This window comes from Oncorhynchus kisutch, linkage group LG16 (genome assembly GCF_002021735.2).
Source record: "Oncorhynchus kisutch isolate 150728-3 linkage group LG16, Okis_V2, whole genome shotgun sequence".
In the NCBI taxonomy this organism is placed as follows: domain Eukaryota; kingdom Metazoa; phylum Chordata; class Actinopteri; order Salmoniformes; family Salmonidae; genus Oncorhynchus; species Oncorhynchus kisutch.
In genome coordinates this window covers 5,006,373-5,025,233 of record NC_034189.2, presented here as the reverse complement: position 1 = coordinate 5,025,233, position 18,861 = coordinate 5,006,373, and the positions used below count along the sequence as shown (strand labels likewise).

At 47.6% G+C, this 18,861-nt stretch overlaps 1 pseudogene; it reads left to right on the top strand.

Annotated features, from left to right (window-relative positions):
* The first annotated feature begins 5,578 nt into the window (after positions 1 to 5,578).
* The window catches only part of LOC116353914 (tripartite motif-containing protein 2-like), a 36,696-nt pseudogene continuing 23,413 nt past the window's right edge, over positions 5,579 to 18,861 (top strand).

Here is an 18,861-nt window from a genome sequence, read left to right as displayed (position 1 = left end):
ACTTTAGAGTGTTTTCTATCCTAATATGACAATTATATATATATATATATATATTCTAGTTTCTGGGGCTGAGAAATTGGCAGTTTCAAATGGGTACGTTTTTTAGCCAAAAATGAAAATACTGCCCCCTACACGCAAAAGGTTAAACAAGTCTTATTTGTTCTATCTGATCATATCTTTAATTTCTATGCCTACTTGTTAGCTATAATGCTTTGTTTGATTAGTTTGTTATCCAACAGGCCACAAAGTGTCCTATCCTAGGGCCCCCTAGGCCCCGTCCTATCCTAGACCACAATTGACCCACAATCCCCCCATTGATACCTGGCTCTGCCCGGGTAACAACCTTGCCGCACCTCTAAACAATGATTTAGGTAAGATTAGTAAATTATCCTTATGTCTGACATCATCATGTAGGAGCGCCCCTTTCATTCTCCACATGTCCAATTCTCCCTTGAGCGTCCATTCATGTCTATCCTGTATCAATTCTTTGTCACTCCTATCTAGGTCATTTCCTGGCCCCCCTTCTCCCCTCTGCACTTAAACCTTCAAGGTCTCAGCAGGTCAGAGGAGAGCTCCACGGTCTGCCTTTCCCCTATCTGTCTGTAGCTCTTTCTCATAACAGTCGGTAACAAGTACTGGGAATTTGCAAATGAGGACATGCACCGGATTGGCTTAACATGAACTACCATTGAAATGTGCCGAAGTCACTGACATGAGCATGAGAGCAATGGAAACCCCAGGCCCTGATACTGTTCACTGTTGCCCGGCAACCATCCAAAACAACCAAACTAGGCAGAGTAATTCACCATGAACAGACAGACCCATAGCATACAAATACTGTTGAAATGTACGAGCAAAGGGCACTGCCCTGATTACGGCGAAGCTTGTGGACAAAAAAATATGAACGCATAACATGTAAAGTGTTGGTGCCATGTTTTCATGAGCTGAAGTAAAAAGATCCCAGAAATGTTCCGTACGCACAATAAGCTTATGTTATTTTGTGCACAAATGAGTTTACATCCCTTTTAGTGAGCCTTTCTCCATTGCCAAGATGATATGCCACACCTGTCAGGTGGATGGATTAAGAAGCTGATAAAACATCATGATCATTACAAAGGTGCACCTTGTGCTGCAGACAATATAAGGTCACTCTAAAATGTGCAGTTTTGTCACGCAACACAATACACACACAGGCCTAATGTTTTGAGGGAGCATTTAATTGGCTGAAAGCAGGAATGTCCACCTGAGCTGTTGCCAGAGAATTTAAGGTTAATTTTCTCTACCGTAAACTGCCGCCAATGTTTTTTGTTGTTGAGAATTCGACAGTATGTCCAACCGGCCACACATTGTTTGGAACTGTGCAAATTTCAGGTCTTCTGAGCTCAAACTTGAATGCTGTGAAAATGATGTGAAACTTCCAGAGCGCATTTACTGTGAACACTGAGGCTGTACCCACTTTAAGTTACAGTTTTATCAGTGGTCAAGTAGGCTACAGTGGCTATGTGATCATAATGTAGGCCTACCAGAGTGGCCTACCATCAAAAACAAAGGAGAAAATGCATCCCATAATATTTTAACATGGAAACAGCTGTTCTATCATTCAACCAACAGTAGCAGCCAATGTGTGGTGTTCAATGTAGGCCTACATTCCATGAGACTTAAAAACAAACATGCAGGTCTTGACATTAACCTGTTTATCCACTTGTCCTTCAGACAAGGAGATGACTGAAAATGGTGACTGAAAATGTTGTTTGATGCAAGACTCCACTTTACAAAATAAAATGCATTGTTATTCCCAAACCATTAATACAGAGAATCAGACAAATTATACTACCCTCTGCCTACCGAGCTTATTCAAGCCTGCCTCAAAATACAACACTGCCCCTTTAAAGACAAAAGCTCTTTACCTGACTCGCATTTCAAAGATGTCTAGAAATATTTTCTTCTCTTATAGGAAGCAATCACTCCCCTATTGGGGCACTCAGTGGTGGATGGAGTTGGTCTGTCCCTCCGCAAGTCGACTCCCAGCGGGTTTGCTCCAGTGGTCTGTCCCTCCGCAAGTCGACTCCCAGCGGGTTTGCTCCAGTGGTCTGTCCCTCCGCAAGTCAACTCCCAGCGGGTTTGCTCCAGTGGTCTGTCCCTCCGCTAGTCGACTCCCAGCGGGGTTGCTCCAGTGGTCTGTCCCTCCGCTAGTCGACTCCTGGTGGTGTTGCTCCAGTGGTCTGTCCCTCCGCTAGTCGACTCCTGGTGGTGTTGCTCCAGTGGTCTGTCCCTCCGCTAGTCAACTCCTGGTGGTGTTGCTCCAGGGTTCTGTCCCTCTGCAAGTCGACTCCCAGCGGGTTTGCTCCAGGGTTCTGTCCCTCCGCTTGTCGACTCTTGGTGGTGTTGCTCCAGAGCTCTGTCCCTCCGCTAGTCAACTCCTGGTGGTGTTGCTCCAGGGTTCTGTCCCTTCGCTAGTCGACTCCTGGTGGTGTTGCTCCAGGGTTCTGTCCCTCCGCTAGTCAACTCCTGGTGGTGTTGCTCCAGGGTTCTGTCCCTCCGCTAGTCGACTCCTGGTGGTGTTGCTCCAGTGGTCTGTCCCTCCGCTAGTCAACTCCTGGTGGTGTTGCTCCAGGGTTCTGTCCCTCCGCTAGTCGACTCCTGGTGGTGTTGCTCCAGAGCTCTGTCCCTCCGCTAGTCAACTCCTGGTAGTGTTGCTCCAGGGTTCTGTCCCTCTGCTAGTTGACTCCTGGTGGTGTTGCTCCAGAGCTCTGTCCCTCCGCTGGTCGACTCCTGGTGGTGTTGCTCCAGGGTTCTGTCCCTCCGCTAGTTGACTCCTGGTGGTGTTGCTCCAGGGTTCTGTCCCTCCACTAGTCGACTCCTGGTGGTGTTGCTCCAGGTTTCTGTCCCTCCGCTAGTCGACTCCTGGTGGTGTTGCTCCAGAGCTCTGTCCCTCCGCTAGTCAACTCCTGGTAGTGTTGCTCCAGGGTTCTGTCCCTCTGCTAGTTGACTCCTGGTGGTGTTGCTCCAGAGCTCTGTCCCTCCGCTGGTCGACTCCTGGTGGTGTTGCTCCAGGGTTCTGTCCCTCCGCTAGTTGACTCCTGGTGGTGTTGCTCCAGGGTTCTGTCCCTCCACTAGTCGACTCCTGGTGGTGTTGCTCCAGGTTTCTGTCCCTCCGCTAGTCAACTCCTGGTGGTGATGCTCCAGGGTTCTGTCCCTCTGCTAGTCGACTCCTGGTGGTGTTGCTCCAGGGTTCTGTCCCTCTGCTAGTCGACTCCCAGCAGTGTTGCTCCAGAGCTCTGTCCCTCCGCTAGTCAACTCCCAGCAGTGTTGCTCCAGTGGTCTGTCCCTCTGCTAGTCGACTCCCAGCAGTGTTGCTCCAGTGGTCTGTCCCTCTGCTAGTCGACTCCCAGCAGTGTTGCTCCAGAGCTCTGTCCCTCCTCTAGTCAACTCCTGGTGGTGTTGCTCCAGTTGTCTGTCCCTCTGCTAGTCGACTCCTGGTGGTGTTGCTCCAGGGTTCTGTCCCTCCGCTAGTCGACTCCCAGCTGTGTGGCTGTGCCAGAGCGTGGAGCTGGAGCTCTGGGCTAGGTTTCCCAATAGCATCGTAGCACTGAGATCATCTTTAGTACATTTTAGTTTCAATGGAATTAAAATGATCTCAGTGCTGCGATACATTTGGGAAACCCAGCCCAGGTACTGAATGTGGGGGAGAGAGAGGGAAAGGTTTATCCATCCCTCATTATAAGGAGGAGAGAGAAAGGTGCATCTATCCCTTGTAGTAAACCGTGGGGTGTTGGGTTGAGCGAGCAGATATTGACACAGAGACAGGGAGGCTTTGGTCCACAAAAAACACTGTTACTAAGACAGAAAATCAATATATCAAAGAAAGAACTTATGTTTTGCTTGTTTTTCCTTCTCTCTCTTAACTGGTGTCCGTCTCTCTCCCTTCTCTCTCTTAACTGGTGTCCGTCTCACTCCCTTCTCTCTCTTAACTGGTGTCCGTCTCTCTCCCTTCTCTCTCTTAACTGGTGTCCGTCTCTCTCCCTTCTCTCTCTTAACTGGTGTCCGTCTCTCTCCCTTCTCTCTCTTAACTGGTGTCCGTCTCTCTCCCTTCTCTCTCTTAACTGGTGTCCGTCTCTCTCCCTTCTCTCTCTTAACTGGTGTCCGTCTCTCTCCCTTCTCTCTCTTAACTGGTGTCCGTCTCTCTCCCTTCTCTCTCTTAACTGGTGTCCGTCTCTCTCCCTTCTCTCTCTTAACTGGTGTCCGTCTCTCTCCCTTCTCTCTCTTAACTGGTGTCCGTCTCTCTCCCTTCTCTCTCTTAACTGGTGTCCGTCTCTCTCCCTTCTCTCTCTTAACTGGTGTCCGTCTCTCTCCCTTCTCTCTCTTAACTGGTGTCCGTCTCTCTCCCTTCTCTCTCTTAACTGGTGTCCGTCTCTCTCCCTTCTCTCTCTTAACTGGTGTCCGTCTCTCTCCCTTCTCTCTCTTAACTGGTGTCCGTCTCTCTCCCTTCTCTCTCTTAACTGGTGTCCGTCTCTCTCCCTTCTCTCTCTTAACTGGTGTCCGTCTCTCTCCCTTCTCTCTCTTAACTGGTGTCCGTCTCTCTCCCTTCTCTCTCTTAACTGGTGTCCGTCTCTCTCCCTTCTCTCTCTTAACTGGTGTCCGTCTCTCTCCCTTCTCTCTCTTAACTGGTGTCCGTCTCTCTCCCTTCTCTCTCTTAACTGGTGTCCGTCTCTCTCCCTTCTCTCTCTTAACTGGTGTCCGTCTCTCTCCCTTCTCTCTCTTAACTGGTGTCCGTCTCTCTCCCTTCTCTCTCTTAACTGGTGTCCGTCTCTCTCCCTTCTCTCCTCCTTTTATTTAGCCTCCACAGCTGGTTGGCACTTTCCTCTGGTTACCTCCACTTAGCTGTCCGCGTCAGGGTGCCCAGCTCCCGTATCCCCAGCAGAGGGAGCCAACGTCGCCTCACGTACCTCCCCTCTATTACCATCCCCCGGGGAATGCCTCCTGGGATACCACACCCTCATTATGAGGAGGAGAGAGAAAGGGGCATCAATCCCTCATTATGAGGAGAGCCATGCAGTTGCGCCCCTTCAGGTAATTGGAGTCAACCTAACATGATTGTTGCTCACACACATAAAGGGGTGGGTTAATAACATGACTGACACATCGTATACATTTGAGTCATTTAGCAGACAACCTTATCCAGAGCGACTTACAGGAGTAATTCGGGTGAAGTGCCTTGCTCAAGGGCCCTTCAACAGATTTTCACCTAGTCGACTCTGGGATTCGAACAAGCAATCTTTAGTTAACTGGCCCAATGCTCTTAACTGCTAGGCTAACTGTACACAAATTACAGTAACCCTTATTGCCACATATGACAAAAGAGAGGGAGGGGGAGGAGAGAGAGAGAGAGAGAGAAACAGACAGAGCGAGAGAGACAGAGCACTTGAGAGAGACTAAGTGAGCTCATCAACCAACCAATGAGCTGCCTCTATCCTCTCTTTTAATTCTGAATGGCTGCTGCCCCTGTAGCCAGTCCCTAGTCCCCCCCCCCCCTCTGTTTCCTGCTGCAGCTCTGTTTCATCTCTCTCTCTCTCCATCTCTGTTGCCGTAGCGATCTCCTCTCTCTCCCTCAGACCGAGCAGCATAACACACGGACGGACGGACCTGGCCTTTATCGCTATAAAAATGGATCCACCGTGGAATATCCAAAGGTACTACTATCACCACAACAACCAGGCAACACAGTAAGTCTACAGGAGATGGAGAGGAGAGGGGGATGGAAAGAGAGTGGAGAGAGAGAGAGAGAAAGAGAAGGAGGGATGATGACAGTAGCATCTGTGTCACAGTGTGTTTTCCTGAGAAAGGGGGAGGGAGAAAGGGATGGAGAAGGGTAGGCGGGAAGAAGGGGAGGGAGAGAGGGATTGTGATGGGAAAAGTAGAGAAGAGAGGAAGAAGGGGAGGGAGAGAGGGATTGTGATGGGAAAAGTAGAGGAGAGGAAGAAGGGGAGGGAGAGAGGGATTGTGATGGGAAAAGTAGAGAAGAGAGGAAGAAGGGGAGGGAGAGAAGGAGGGAGAGAAGGAGGGAAGAAAAGAGAAAGCGAGGGATGTGAATAGCGAGGGAGGGACGGATGGAGTTCTGTTCTGGCTCAGGCCTTTCAGAGCGGTCTGCGATTCTCCCTGTGTGTGTGTGTGTGTGCGCGTGTGTGTGTTTGCGTGAGGCTAGAGATCTTTACAAGGCGGCAACTGCAGCTCGGAGGTGGAATGTGCGTCATTTCCTCAGATAGTAATCAGGGATATCAGGGCTCTGGTCAAGATGGTGCACTACAAAGGGAATATAATGCCATTTGGTCCTGGTAAAAGTAGTGCACTATATAGGGAATATAATGCCATTTGGTCCTGGTAAAAGTAGTGCACTATATAGGGAATATAATGCCATTTGGGACGTTGCTAAGTTTATTGTCCAGGCCCTGAGCAAATGTGCGTGACAAATGGCATCCTATTCTCTTTATAGGGCACTACTATTGACCAGGGCCCATAAGGAATAGGGTACCATTACAGTGTTAGAGATGTGCACTGCATCCGTCAGGTTATTTAGAGGGTTTTCCTGGGGCCCCACGTTTTTGTTTTTTTGCCCCCACACAGCTGATTCAAATTATTCCACTAACCAACTCAAACTCATCATCAACACACACATATTACCTCAATGTGAGTGAGTGAGTTGAGTGAGTGAGTGAGTTGAGTGAGTGAGGTGAGTGAGTGAGAGAGGGTGAGAGAGAGAGAGAGAGACCATCTGTCAGTGACAGACACACTCAGCCAAGTCATGGCTCGACAAAAAACAAGACAGCCTCGCTGCTACCCAGAATACACTGCAAGATTTACTGCAGGGAGAGGGGTTGAGAAAAATAGAGGGAAGGAGGGAGGGGAAACAAGAGAAGGAACGCAGAGAAGATGGTGTTAAATTAGGACGATGGAAATGAACACGAGCTCTGCTCAACATGACCACTCATCTCCCCTCTTTAGGAAATGTGTTTTACCCTATTTCATTCATATTCACTGTGTCATGGAATTGGGGGGAGAGAGTAGAAAGCACGTGATTGGAAGACTTTAGATCTGTGTGGGCGTTTCCCTTTTCTTTTCCTCCCAGTGTTACCATAGGAACCAGAGCCACTCTATGGACAGACATTTTGTGACCTATATACACTGCTCAAAAAAATAACGGGAACACTTAAACACCACAATGTAACTACAAGTCAATCACACTTCTGTGAAATCAAACTGTCCACTTAGGAAGCAACACTGATTGACAATAAATTTCACATGCTGTTGTGCAAATGGAATAGACAACAGGTTGAAATTATAGGCAATTAGTAAGACACCCCCAATAAAGGAGTGGTTCTGCAGGTGGTGACCACAGACCACTTCTCAGTTCCTATGCTTCCTGGCTGATGTTTTGGTCACTTTTGAATGCTGGCGGTGCTTTCACTCTAGTGGTCGCATGAGACGGAGTCTACAACCCACACAAGTGGCTCAGGTAGTGCAGCTCATCCAGGATGGCACATCAATGCGAGCTGTGGCAAGAAGGTTTGCTGTGTCTGTCAGCATAGTGTCCAGAGCATGGAGGCGCTACCAGGAGACAGGCCAGTACATCAGGAGACGTGGAAGAGGCCGTAGGAGGGGAACAACCCAGCAGCAGGACCGCTACCTCAGCCTTTGTGCAAGGAGGAGCAGGAGGAGCACTGCCAGAGCCCTGCAAAATGACCTCCAGCAGGCCACAAATGTGCATGTGTCTGCTCAAACGGTCAGAAACAGACTCCATGAGGGAGGTATGAGGGCCCGACGTCCACAGGTGGGGGTTGTGCTTACAGCCCAACACAGTGCAGAACGTTTGGCATTTGCCAGAGAACACCAAGATTGGCAAATTCGCCACTGGCGCCCTGTGCTCTTCACAGATGAAAGCAGGTTCACACTGAGCACGTGACAGATGTGACAGAGTCTGGAGATGCCTTGGAGAACGTTCTGCTGCCTGCAACATCCTCCAGCATGACCGGTTTGGCGGTGGGTCTGTCATGGTGTGGGGTGGCATTTCTTTGGGGGGGCCGCACAGCCCTCCATGTGCTCGCCAGAGGAAGCCTGACTGCCATTAGGTACCTAGATGAGATCCTCAGACCCCTTGTGAGACCATATGCTGGTGCGGTTGGTCCTGGGTTCCTCCTAATGCAAGACAATGCTAGAGTGTGTCAGTAGTTCCTGCAAGAGGATGGCATTGATGCTATAGACTGGCCCGCCCGTTCCCCAGACCTGAATCCAATACAGCACATCTGGGACATCATGTCTCGCTCCATCCACCAATGGAGACTGTCCAGGAGTTGGCGGATGCTTTAGTCCAGGTCTGGGAGAAGATCCCTCAGGAGACCATCTGCCACTTCATCAGGAGCATGCCCAGGCGTTGTAGGGAGGTCATACAGGCACGTGGAGGCCACACACACTACTGAGCCTCATTTTGACTTGTTTTAAGGACATTACATCAAAGTTGGATCAGCCTGTAGTGTGGTTTTCCACTTTAATTTTGAGTGTGACTCCAAATCCAGACCTCCATGGGTTGATCAATTTGATTTCCATTGATCATTTTTGTGTGATTTTGTTGTCAGCACATTCAACTATGTAAAGAAAAAAGTATTTATTAAGAATATTTCATTCATTCAGATCTAGGATGTGTTATTTTAGTGTTCCCTTTATTTTTTTGAGCAGTGTATATACACATTTCTATATATATAAATTAGGACGATGGAAATTAACACCAGCTCTGCTCAACATGACCATAATCTCCCCTCTTTAGGAAATGTGTTTTACCCTATTTCATTCATATTCACTGTGTCATGGAATTGGGGGTAGAGAGTAGAAAGCACGTGATTGGAAGACTTTAGATCTGTGTGGGCGTTTCCCTTTTCTTTTCCTCCCAGCGTTACCATAGGAACCAGAGCCACTCTATGGACAGACATTTTGTGACCTATATATTATTTTTTCTATATATATCTATATCTATATATGTCTATTTGGAAAGACTTATACATTTTACACATTTTGTTACATTACAGCCTTATTCTAAATGGATTCAATTGTCCCCCCCCCCCCCCCTCAATCTACACACAATAACGACAAAGCAAAAACTGAAATATCACACAGGTATTCTGACCGTTTACTCAGTACTTTGTTGAAGCATCTTTGGCAGAGATTACAGCCTTGATTCTTCTTGGGTATGATGCTATAACCTGATCGAACATCTCTGGAGAGACCTGAAAATAGCTGTGCAGCGACGCTCCCCATCCAACCTCACAGAGCTTGAGAGGATCTGCAGAGAAGAATGGGAGAAATACAAATACCAAATACCATGTAGCTTCATACCCAAGAAGACCCCAGGCTGAAATCACTGTCAAAGGTGCTTCAACAAAGTACTGAGTAAATGTGATATTTCATATTTTTTTTAAATAAGTTTGTAACAAGTTTTAAAAAAAACAGTTTTTGCTTGGTCATTACGGTATATAGTGTATATATATTGTTGAGGGAAAAACAATTGAATCCAATTTTAGAATAAGGCTGTAAAAGAACAAAATGTGGAAAAATTCAAGGGGTCTGATTACTTTCCAAATAGCTATGTGTATTAACATTTATACCAGTCAAGTGGAGGGGGGATTATACCAGTCAAGTGGAGGAGGGATTATACCAGTCAAGTGGAGGGGGGATTATACCAGTCAAGTGGAGGGGGGATTATACCAGTCAAGTGGAGGGGGGATTATACCAGTCAAGTGGAGGGGGGATTATACCAGTCAAGTGGAGGGGGGATTATACCAGTCAAGTGGAGGGGGGATTATACCAGTCAAGTGGAGGGGGGATTATACCAGTCAAGTGGAGGGGGGATTATACCAGTCAAGTGGAGGGGGGATTATACCAGTCAAGTGGAGGGGGGATTATACCAGTCAAGTGGAGGGGGGATTATACCAGTCAAGTGGAGGGGGATTATATCAGTCAAGTGGAGGGGCGATTATACCAGTCAAGTGGAGGGGGGATTATATCAGTCAAGTGGAGGGGGGATTATATCAGTCAAGTGGAGGGGGGATTATACCAGTCAAGTGGAGGGGGGATTATATCAGTCAAGTGGAGGGGGGATTATACCAGTCAAGTGGAGGGGGGATTATACCAGTCAAGTGGAGGGGGGATTATATCAGTAGAAGTGGAGGGGGGATTATACCAGTCAAGTGGAGGGGGGATTATATCAGTAGAAGTGGAGGGGGGATTATACCAGTCAAGTGGAGGGGGGATTATATCAGTAGAAGTGGAGGGGGGATTATACCAGTCAAGTGGAGGGGGGATTATATCAGTAGAAGTGGAGGGGGGATTATACCAGTCAAGTGGAGGGGGGATTATATCAGTAGAAGTGGAGGGGGGATTATACCAGTCAAGTGGAGGGGGGATTATACCAGTCAAGTGGAGGGGGGATTATACCAGTCAAGTGGAGGGGGGATTATACCAGTCAAGTGGAGGGGGGATTATACCAGTCAAGTGGAGGGGGGATTATACCAGTAGAAGTGGCCCTTTCAACATAAATAATACATGTCTGTGTTTGTCTCATGGTAAAACATATGAGGTTAAAGCTTCTTTAAGGTTCTTTAACAGAAAGACATTATAAAGTTCCTCGTCGTCGTTGTTGATCAGGACCTCCAGAAGTATCTCTCTAATCCACGTGTCCCATTTCTCCTCATAGGACAATGAGTTTCCATTCCTGAGGTGAATCCGTCCAGAGTTACTGCAGTCCTGAGGTGAATCCGTCCAGAGTTACTGCAGTCCTGAGGTGAATCAGTCCAGAGTTACTGCAGTCCTGAGGTGAATCAGTCCAGAGTTACTGCAGTCCTGAGGTGAATCCGTCCAGAGTTACTGCAGTCCTGAGGTGAATCAGTCCAGAGTTACTGCAGTCCTGAGGTGAATCAGTCCAGAGTTACTGCAGTCCTGAGGTGAATCCGTCCAGAGTTACTGCAGTCCTGAGGTGAATCAGTCCAGAGTTACTGCAGTCCTGAGGTGAATCCGTCCAGAGTTACTGCAGTCCTGAGGTGAATCAGTCCAGAGTTACTGCGGTCCAGAGTTACTGCAGTCCTGAGGTGAATCAGTCCAGAGTTATTGCGGTCCTGAGGTGAATCCGTCCAGAGTTACTGCAGTCCTGAGGTGAATCAGTCCAGAGTTACTGCGGTCCTGAGGTGAATCAGTCCAGATTTACTGCGGTCCTGAGAAAGGGTTTGTCCATCTGACCAGTCCCTCCTTTAGCTGCAGTAAAAGGGGTGTGTCTGTTTGTCTGGCCCCTCCCCCTGACTGCAGAAAGGGGTGTGTCTGTGTGTCGGTGTACAGAAAGGGGTGTGGACTGGCCTGATGGAGGCGGGACATCTGTCACCTGACAGCAGTAATGAGGAGTGTACAGTACTGGAGGCTCTATCGGGACTGGCCTGTCACACACACACTGGCAAGGTAGGACACACACACCCTTCCCATCCCCTCACACACTCATCCTCCTCCCCTCCCCCCAACCCCCCCCCCCACCGCACACACAACGCTCCACCCTCCCCCCTCCACACACACAACCCTCCACCCCTCTCCTCCACACACACAACACTCCACCCTCCTCCACACACACAACCCTCCACACCCCTCTCCACACACACAACCCTTCAAACCCAGCACACACACTTCTCCTCCACACACACAACCCCCCCCCCCCCCCACTCCTCATCCACAGACACGTTAACGATGTGTATGTGTGTTGTCACCAGGTGACGGAGCTGTACTGTTCAGGGTGTGAGGTGTGTGTGTGTGAGGTGTGTGCGTTGGGGGAGCATGCAGACCACCCCACGGGACCGTTATTAGCAGCTCTGGGGACACACAGAGACGGCCTGCAGGAGAGACTGACTGCTGCACAGAACAGGTACACACACACACACACACACACATACAGACAGACACACACACAGGAGAGACTGAATGCTGCACAGAACAGGTATTGTTCACAGTTTTATTGTAAAATTTCATTCCCCCCACCCCATCGTTCTCTCTCTCTCTCTCTCTCTCTCTCTCTCTCTCTCTCCCTCTCTCTCCCTCGCCTTCCCCCACCCCATCGTTCTCTCTCTCTCTCTCTCTCTCTCTCTCTCTCTCTCTCTCTCGCCTTCCCCCACCCCATCGTTCTCTCTCTGTCTCTCTCTCTCTCTCTCTCTCTCTCTCTCTCTCTCCCTCGCCTTCCCTCACCCCATCGTTCTCTCTCTCTCTCTCTCTCTCTCCCTCGCCTTCCCCCACCCCATCGTTCTCTCTCTCTCTCTCTCTCTCTCTCTCTCTCTCTCTCCCTCGCCTTCCCCCACCCCATCGTTCTCTCTCTGTCTCTCTCTCTCTCTCTCTCCCTCGCCTTCCCCCACCCCATCGTTCTCTCTCTCTCTCTCTCTCTCTCCTCTCTCTCTCTCTCTCTCTCTCTCCCTCGCCTTCCCCCACCCCATCGTTCTCTCTCTGTCTCTCTCTCTCTCTCTCTCTCGCCTTCCCCCACACCCTCTCTGATCTGTGTGTGTGTGTCCTCTGATCTGTGTGTGTGTGTGTGTGTGTGCTTACGTCAAGACTGCCTCAGATCTCGGAGGCCCTGGTGTCTCTGAGAGAGATCCTACAGCAGCTAACTAATCAGAGAGCTTTGATCGAGGAGGACATCCACGTCAGCTTCGAAGAGCTCCACAAGACCCTGGACGTCAGGAAGAGTGTCCTACTGATGGAGCTAGAGGTCACCTATGGACTGAAACAGAAGGTAGGGAGGAGAGAGAGAGTGGGGAGGGAGGAAGTACAAAAATAGTCCTACATATCTCTGTCTGTCTGTCTCTCACTCTCTCACTCTCTCTCTCTGTCTCTCTGTCTCTCTGTCTCTCTGTCTCTCTGTCTCTCTGTCTCTCTCTCTCTCTCTCTCTCTGTCTCTGTCTCTGTCTCTGTCTCTCTGTCTCTCTGTCTCTCTGTCTCTCTGTCTCTCTGTCTCTCTGTCTCTCTGTCTCTCTGTCTCTCTCTGTCTCTCTCTGTCTCTCTCTGTCTCTCTCTGTCTCTCTCTGTCTCTCTGTCTCTCTCTGTCTCTCTCTGTCTCTCTCTGTCTCTCTCTGTCTCTCTCTGTCTCTCTGTCTCTCTGTCTCTCTGTCTCTCTGTCTCTCTGTCTCTCTGTCTCTCTGTGTCTCTGTGTCTCTGTCTCTCTGTCTCTGTCTCTCGCTCTCCAGGTCTTGCAGGCCCAGCTGGATACCTTACTCCATGGCCAGGGGGGTATCGTTGACACATGTACCCAGACAGAGAAGGCCCTGAGCGGGGAGGCCCGTGCCGCGAGCCTACAGGCTGAGAGAGGCCTTGGGGAGAGGCTGAGGGATCTGGCCAGCCAAGGTCTGTAAATTGTAACATGTTCCATTCCATGGCATGTGAAATTAGGCTAACACCTAACTTTTAAAGTCCTCCTGTCTTCAGAGTCTGGAAAGGATGGTTGATGTTGTTGGCACAATGCGTTGATAATGACTCTCCTCTCACTCAAACACACACAGCCTCTGAGCCCCGCCCCCTTCTATTACAATGGTTGGACAACAAGAGAACCATATTCTGAGCTAATATTGCATTAGGAAATGGCCTCCTTTGCAGCCCAGTGTGGTCACAGCACTCCCTGTGTTGTGAATCACATGCATTGGTCCACCAGGCTAATGTGAATTATTTCCTGTATAGCTCCTGTTTTAAACATGTTAAATTCCTGTATGGCTACGGTTTTAAATATGTCTATTTCCTGTATGGCTACAGTTTTAAACATGTTAATTTCCTGTATGGCTACAGTTTGAAACATGTTAAATTCCTGTATGGCTACAGTTATAAATATGTTTATTTCCTGTATGGCTACAGTTATAAACATGTTTATTTCCTGTATGGCTACAGTTATAAACATGTTTATTTCCTGTATGGCTACAGTTATAAATATGTCTATTTCCTGTATGGCTACAGTTATAAATATGTCTATTTCCTGTATGGCTACAGTTATAAACATGTTTATTTCCTGTATGGCTACAGTTATAAACATGTCTATTTCCTGTATGGCTACAGTTATAAACATGTCTATTTCCTGTATGGCTACAGTTATAAACATGTCTATTTCCTGTATGGCTACAGTTATAAACATGTCTATTTCCTGTATGGCTACAGTTATAAACATGTCTATTTCCTGTATGGCTACAGTTATAAACATGTCTATTTCCTGTATGGCTACAGTTATAAACATGTCTATTTCCTGTATGGCTACAGTTATAAACATGTCTATTTCCTGTATGGCTACAGTTATAAACATGTCTATTTCCTGTATGGCTACAGTTATAAACATGTCTATTTCCTGTATGGCTACAGTTATAAATATGTCTATTTCCTGTATGGCTACAGTTATAAATATGTCCTATTTCCTGTATGGCTACAGTTATAAATATGTCTATTTCTGTATGGCTAAGTTATAATATGTCTATTTCCTGTATGGCTACAGTTATAAATATGTCTATTTCCTGTATGGCTACAGTTATAAATATGTCTATTTCCTGTATGGCTACAGTTATAAACATGTCTATTTCCTGTATGGCTACAGTTATAAACATGTCTATTTCCTGTATGGCTACAGTTATAAATATGTCTATTTCCTGTATGGCTACAGTTATAAATATGTCTATTTCCTGTATGGCTACAGTTATAAACATGTCTATTTCCTGTATGGCTACAGTTATAAATATGTCTATTTCCTGTATGGCTACAGTTATAAATATGTCTATTTCCTGTATGGCTACAGTTATAAACATGTCTATTTCCTGTATGGCTACAGTTATAAATATGTCTATTTCCTGTATGGCTACAGTTATAAATATGTCTATTTCCTGTATGGCTACAGTTATAAATATGTCTATTTCCTGTATGGCTACAGTTATAAACATGTCTATTTCCTGTATGGCTACAGTTATAAACATGTCTATTTCCTGTATGGCTACAGTTATAAAACATGTCTATTTCCTGTATGGCTACAGTTATAAACATGTCTATTTCCTGTATGGCTACAGTTATAAATATGTCTATTTCCTGTATGGCTACAGTTATAAATATGTCTATTTCCTGTATGGCTACAGTTATAAATATGTCTATTTCCTGTATGGCTACAGTTATAAACATGTCTATTTCCTGTATGGCTACAGTTATAAATATGTCTATTTCCTGTATGGCTACAGTTATAAATATGTCTATTTCCTGTATGGCTACAGTTATAAATATGTCTATTTCCTGTATGGCTACAGTTATAAATATGTCTATTTCCTGTATGGCTACAGTTATAAACATGTCTATTTCCTGTATGGCTACAGTTATAAACATGTCTATTTCCTGTATGGCTACAGTTATAAATATGTCTATTTCCTGTATGGCTACAGTTATAAATATGTCTATTTCCTGTATGGCTACAGTTATAAATATGTCTATTTCCTGTATGGCTACAGTTATAACATGTCTATTTCCTGTATGGCTACAGTTATAAATATGTCTATTTCCTGTATGGCTCCTGTTTTTAACATGAATACTGAATAAAAATATAAACGAAACATGCAACAATTTCAAATATTTTACTGAATTACAGTTCATATAAGGAAATCGTTCAATTGAATTCAATTCCTTAGTTAGTTAATTATTTAGCCCATTATCTATGGATTTCACGACTGGGCAAGAGTGTAGCCATGGGTGGTCCTTAGAGGGAAAAGGCCCAGCCACTTGGGAGCCAGGCCCAGCCACTGGGGAGCCAGGCCCAGCCACTGGGGAGCCAGGCCCAGCCACTGGGGAGCCAGGCCCAGCCACTTGGGAGCCAGGCCCAGCCACTTGGGAGCCAGGCCCAGCCACTTGGGAGCCAGGCCCAGCCACTTGGGAGCCAGGCCCAGCCACTTGGGAGCCAGGCCCAGCCACTGGGGAGCCAGGCCCAGCCACTGGGGAGCCAGGCCCAGCCACTGGGGAGCCAGGCCCAGCCACTTGGGAGCCAGGCCCAGCCACTGGGGAGCCAGGCCCAGCCACTGGGGAGCCAGGCCCAGCCACTGGGGAGCCAGGCCCAGCCACTGGGGAGCCAGGCCCAGCCACTGGGGAGCCAGGCCCAGCCACTGGGGAGCCAGGCCCAGCCACTGGGGAGCCAGGCCCAGCCACTGGGGAGCCAGGCCCAGAAAAGGGATTTTATTACAGACAGAAATACTCCTCTGCACCCCCCCCCCCCACCCCCCTCCCCTCAGACAGTCCTGCAGATAAAGAAGCCGGATGTGGAGGTCCTGGGTTGTCGTGGTTACACATGGTCTTCTGTTGTGAGGCCGGTTGGACGTATTACCAAATTCTCTAAAAACGATATTAGAGGCAGGCGGCTTATGGTAGAGAAAGGAACATTCAATTCTCTGGAAAGAGCTCTGGTGGACATTTCTGGAGTCAGCATGACAACTGCACGCTCCCTCTAAACTTGAGACATCTGTGGCATTGTGTTGTGTGATAAAACTGCACATTTTAAAGTGGCTGTTTATTTTCCCCAGCACAAGGTGCACCTGTGTAATTTCTCCCCAACACATGAGAGAAATAATATTTTGTGCATATGGAACATTTCTAGGATATTTTTTTGTTGTTCTTGAAACAAACAAAACTTTACATGTTACGTTTATATTTTTGTACAGTCTGGTAGGGTTACGGTTTTTAACGTGTATATTTCCGGTAGGGCTACGTTTTTAACATATATATTTCCGGTAGGGCTACCGTTCCAGGCGGAGGAGAACGATCAGCTGGATTTACTGATGGAGACAGAGGGGCTGAGAAAGTCTATCCACAAACTGGGGACTATCATCACTACCAGGTCAGTCTATATCAGCTGAGGTCTATCATCACTACCAGATCAGTCTATATCAGCTGGGGTCCATCATCACTACCAGGTCAGTCTATATCAGCTGGGGTCCATCATCACTACCAGGTCAGTCTATATCAGCTGGGGTCCATCATCACTACCAGCTCAGTCTATATCAGCTGGGGTCCATCATCACTACCAGGTCAGTCTATATCAGCTGAGGTCTATCATCACTACCAGCTCAGTCTATATCAGCTGGGGTCCATCATCACTACCAGATCAGTCTATATCAGCTGGGGTCCATCATCGCTACCAGGTCAGTCTATATCAGCTGGGGTGTATCATCACTACCAGGTCAGACTATATCAGCTGGGGTGTATCATCACTACCAGGTCAGACTATATCAGCTGGGGTCCATCATCACTACCAGATCAGTCTATATCAGCTGGGGTCCATCATCGCTACCAGGTCAGTCTATATCAGCTGGGGTCCATCATCGCTACCAGGTCAGTCTATATCAGCTGGGGTCCATCATCACTACCAGGTCAGTCTATATCAGCTGGGGTCTATCATCACTACCAGGTCAGTCTATATCAGCTGGGGACTGTCATCACTACCAGGTCAGTCTATATCAGCTGGGGTCTATCATCACTACCAGGTCAGACTATATCAGCTGGGGTCTATCATCACTACCAGGTCAGTCTATATCAGCTGGGGTCCATCATCACTACCAGGTCAGTCTATATCAGCTGGGGTCTATCATCACTACCAGGTCAGTCTATATCAGCTGGGGTCCATCATCACTACCAGATCAGTCTATATCAGCTGGGGTCCATCATCACTACCAGGTCAGTCTATATCAGCTGGGGTCTATCATCACTACCAGGTCAGACTATATCAGCTGGGGTCCATCATCACTACCAGGTCAGACTATATCAGCTGGGGTCTATCATCACTACCAGGTCAGTCTATATCAGCTGGGGTCCATCATCACAGTGTCGTCAGGTGGACCATCATCACAACCAGGTCAGTGTCGTCAGGTGGGGACTGTCATCACTACCAGGTCTGTCTATATCCGCTGGGGTCCATCATTACTACCAGGTCAGTCTATATCAGCTGGGGTCCATCATCACTACCAGGTCAGTCTATATCAGCTGGGGTCCATCATCACTACCAGGTCAGTCTATATCAGCTGGGGTCTATCATCACTAACAGGTCAGTCTATATCAGCTGAGGTCTATCATCACTACCAGGTCAGTGTCGTCAGGTGGGTGCTGTCACCACTACCAGGTCAGTGTCGTCAGGTGGGGACTGTCATCACTACCAGGTCAGTCTATATCAGCTGAGGTCTATATCATCACTACCAGGTCAGTCTATATCAGCTGGGGTCTATCATCACTACCAGGTCAGTCTATATCAGCTGGGGTCCATCATCACTACCAGGTCAGTCTATATCAGCTGGGGTCTATCATCACTACCAGGTCAGTCTATATCAGCTGGGGTCCATCATCACTACCAGATCAGTCTATATCAGCTGGGGTCTATCATCACTACCAGATCAGTCTATATCAGCTGGGGTCTATCATCACTACCAGATCAGTCTATATCAGCTGGGGTCTATCATCACTACCAGGTCAGTCTATATCAGATGGGGTCTATCATCACTACCAGGTCTGTCTATATCCGCTGGGGTCCATCATCACTACCAGGTCAGTCTATATCAGCTGGGGTGTATCATCACTACCAGGTCAGTCTATATCAGATGGGGTCCATCATCACTACCAGGTCAGTGTCGTCAGGTGGACCAGTCTCCGAAAGGTGGCTGATTCACGTCCCGGGAGGAGCGATGGAATGGTGGGACGTGAACTTGCTGCTCGAATCAGAGATAGAAATATGAATAAACAAATAAATAAATAATGAATGAACAAAATGTATTTTTTGTATTAAAAATGAAATGAAACAATTCATATAAATTA